Source organism: Helianthus annuus, chromosome 1 (genome assembly GCF_002127325.2).
Source record: "Helianthus annuus cultivar XRQ/B chromosome 1, HanXRQr2.0-SUNRISE, whole genome shotgun sequence".
NCBI lineage: Eukaryota > Viridiplantae > Streptophyta > Magnoliopsida > Asterales > Asteraceae > Helianthus > Helianthus annuus.
Genome location: NC_035433.2, coordinates 107,648,283 through 107,652,404, shown reverse-complemented (window position 1 = coordinate 107,652,404; position 4,122 = coordinate 107,648,283). Strand labels below are relative to the sequence as shown.

At 37.9% G+C, this 4,122-nt stretch overlaps 1 non-coding gene across 1 annotated transcript; it reads right to left on the bottom strand.

Moving 5' to 3' along the window:
* Positions 1–554: 554 nt before the first annotated feature.
* Positions 555–638, bottom strand: LOC118483134. Its single transcript, XR_004869646.1, has one exon. It is a non-coding gene; the product is annotated as a small nucleolar RNA snoR116 (small nucleolar RNA).
* Between the last annotated feature and the right edge of the window lie 3,484 nt (positions 639–4,122).

Genomic DNA, 4,122 nt, shown 5'->3' with positions numbered 1-4,122 from the left:
AAATACCAGTCAACTACATCAATATAGGCAACGAACAGCACTTAAAACGCTATAGAGTAAACGCTTTAGCGACTCTAAAATGTTGCCAATAATAATCAGGTGTACCTATTGGCACACCCAAATGCCTATATGCACACCAAAAAGGTCTTTTTGTCCTATATGCATACCCTGCAACCCGTCACTGGTTAACCGGAGCAAACCGCCGCGCTTTGACCAAAGCTCGACATTGGGTGTGCATATAGCACAAAAAGCCCTTTTTAATGTGCATACAGAGATTTGGGTGTGCCAATAGGTACTAAATTTCAAATACAAAATAAATGTAGAAACATCTGAATGCAAAAGCCAGATTAAACAGACAAATGCCAGAATCTCAGTTCCAGATTACTATCGGCAACGTACAGCACTGAATATACTACCAAAAAGCACATCAGAGACTCTAATTTGTTGCCTTACAACGACTCAAAATCATAAAAAATTCACTAACAAAATCAAATCAATAAGGAATTACAGACAAGTTAATTCAATAAAAAAAGAATTGTTTAAATCGTAAGCATAGGCTCAGTGTAATGTTGAAATTCATCAAAATAGCTTGAAGCTTTCAGAGTTTGATGGTATATACGTTTAAATCATCATAGCCTACACAAAAAGTTTCAATTCGACTAAATTAAAACAAAAATAAGATGCTCGCGATTCCGATATCATGCGCAGATCTGAGGATGTGAGATATTGAAATCTGGTTGATGAGAACAGAGTGAAGAGATCTAACCTAAAGATAGGAAGAAAGAAGGTGGATGAAGATGATGAGTGAAAGGTGTTGTGAGTTGTTTATATAGCGATCGATGAAACCCTAGTTCACGGTTTACAAAAGCCCATCCACAGTTGGGCCGGAAATCAGGTGGTTAGGATTATAGGATGTTAAAAACTCGATGTAATCGGTTTAATCGTACATGGTAAATTAGGTCGGTTTTTTTTTTTTTTAAAGGCAAACTTTATTAGAAACGCACCGGCCACCCCAACACAGGCGACCCAAAACAATAAAGACACCTACATAATTACAAATCTACACCAATCCCTTCAAGTATCATTCTTGAATTTCGACCGACTCTTGAACCATAAAAATCAAGGTTGGAGAACTCGTTAGTCGTTAGTCGGCCGGTGAGGTGGGGACCAGCGACTACTCGGGATTACTCGAAATTAATCGGATCAGGTTTGTTATATGTAATTTTTAGTTTTATGTGTACATATGCATATTTTTATAGATGAATATTTTAAGTAGCTAGGTTTTAACTCTTAGGTGGTGTTTGTTTTTTGTTAGAAGTACTTCACAACCTCACCTCTAATGTCTACACCACGCAGACCATGCGCAGACGTGGGCTTGCTTCTTCAAAACTCTTCAAGCTCCTCTCTCAAAACACCTGCACATCTTCAAACCTCAGAACCCTAGCACCCATCTCCACTTCTCCAGCTGAGACCTCACCTCCTCCGCTACCCCCCTCCACCTCCGCCACACCTTCGCCGCCCATCCGCTACCCCCTCCACCACCGTCTTTCACCCATCTCCACCTCCGTCGCGTTTTCCCCTCCATTGCTGCCTCCACCCCTGCCGTTGACATGCAGCTTCCGCCGTAAACTTTATCCGGCCGTAACCTTCTCCAGCCATAACACAAGGTATGTTTAATTTTTTTTCTAAAAATTGGATCGGATTTTGTTCTAATCAGTTGGATTTGAATGGGTTTGTTGTGTGTATCGGTTGAATGCATTTTTGTTCTAATCAGTTGTTGTTTGAATGGTTAATCAAAGTATCACTTGTGTGTATTTCTGACTTGAATGGTTGATCTGTGTATCAATATCATGTAATGTATGTATGCACGGGCAGGTTGTTTTATGCCTATTTCAGTTTAGTATAATTTTAGTTCAGTTCACTATAATGTTCAGTTCAGTATAATGTTTAGTTCAGTTCACTTGCCGGAGTTTCAACAGTTGTTTCAACAGTTTGCAGAAGCTAAAAACAAACACTTTTTTTTCTTGCAGACTGCAGAGGTTTGGTCCACTTCTTCTGCTATAGATGTGGTCCGCATACTGCAGACAATTTAACTCTGAAAAAACAAACAACACCTTACTCAACTCATTTTTTAAGCATACAAGATTAATTGTTGGAATTCACATGTTTTAATTGAAAACTAGCCGGAATTTAGAGGTTTTGGCTGGAATATACAGCTTTTTCCCGGAATCTGGCTGGAATTGTCGATTTTTTGCTGGTCGACTAGGCCCGACTAGCGATTAGTGGTCTGATTAATGCAAAATTACTCAGTTACTGGCCGACTAGCGATTAATCGCCGCCTAGTCGCGTTTTTTACAACACTGATAAAAATCTTAACGCTATGTTCCCGAGTTTAATAAATGAAAGAAAAGAAGAGAAAATGAATTAAGGATAGAAAAGAAAAGAAGTAATATGGAAATTTTAAGTGAAAAGTTTCTGGATAGTCCATGTGGTTTGTTTCGTTTTCACTTATAGTCCCTACACTTCTAAAATTACAGCTATAATCCTCAACTTTTGCACTTTTGTTCTCGGATAGTCCCTGGCATGGATGGGGGCTAGTTTTCTCAGTTAAGTTGGTATTGTAACGCCTCGCTTTTTAGAACTTCCTTTATTCAGATAGCTCGCCTTGTATTTTATTAATGGAAACTCGTATCCTTTTTGTAATCATATTCGTTGCCAATCATTATAAATCAACATATGGATCGTAATAAAATTTGATCGTTTTATAAGAATTATACATTGATTATTCATACTTGTTTGTCATTCGATTTATTCACATACTTGATGCATGTTCATCATTCTCGTAAACACATACGTATTTCTCCTGCAACCTATCGTAAATACATGTTTTTATACTCATTATACATATAAATACTTGGTTATACATTCACGATACTCAATCTAAGCCTCCATACATGTTTTATGCTTAATTTTATGCCCTTTATACAAATTATACCTCAAAATGTCAAACATGTCGAACTTCAGGGACTAAGATGCAATAAATAAAAGTCAGGGAAATGGACCCATCGCGCCACGTGGCGGGGAAAGACGCATGGTTGCGTGACGCGACCGTGCTGATCCGCATAATTAGTTTTTGCCCAATCGGGCTTCACCCTTTCCACTTCTTTTTACCTCCAATCACCTTCCCTCCTTAAAACTCAAACCCTAATTTTCCCCTATAAAACCAAGCTTTCTCCATCACATTTTTACTTTCCATAACTCCAAATCACTCTTAAACACACCTAAAATGATCAAGAACTTCTCCATTTTGGGCAGAAAGTTTAAGTGTTCTAAGTGTGTTTTCACTCACTTTTCTTCACATTTCTTCTTCATTTCTTCTCTCAAACTACTTGGATAACCTCTAGGAAGGTTTCCACAAGCTTTCCATGGCAAACTAAACTGGAACCTCACCACATTTGAGGTCCAAAGTAGCATAAAATTTTTGTTTTAACTTATCTTTTAGTTCTTGTATATGGTGCCTAAAACTTGATGAAATCTTACACCCACCTTGCTCCCAACTAAACTCATAGTTGTGTGTTTGTGTTGTGGTTGATTTCCACAAGAAATTAGGCTCAAAAACCTCCATAAAATTATGCCCCAAAAGTCCCAAGTGTCACACCCCAACAGATGGCGGAATCATCGGGGCATGGCACTGAGCGAAACAGATTGTCCAGAAGTTCCATAACAATTATTATTATTATTCAATTTATATAATACGTACCATACCGTACCTTAAATAGCAAACAAATTATTACAGATAATATCAAGTCAAATATTCTGTTCCGACAACTCAGATTTAAATATAAAAATTGTTCAAATGCTTCTAGAGACTCGATCTGCAAGATCTACAGACAACTATGCTCTAGACGCTTATTCTAAGCTCGCCTTCCTAGCAGATAAGCATCCTAATTGCCTGTCACATACGTTAAAATAAAGTCAATACATAAAAGTAAAGGTGAGCATACAAGTTTGATAATAGCATAATAGAGTTCGAAATAGTTTACGCATAACCAGCACGTACACAGAGGAAAACGAAGCATGTTAATTATCGACATGGATCTATCGATACCAATGACTGCGGGT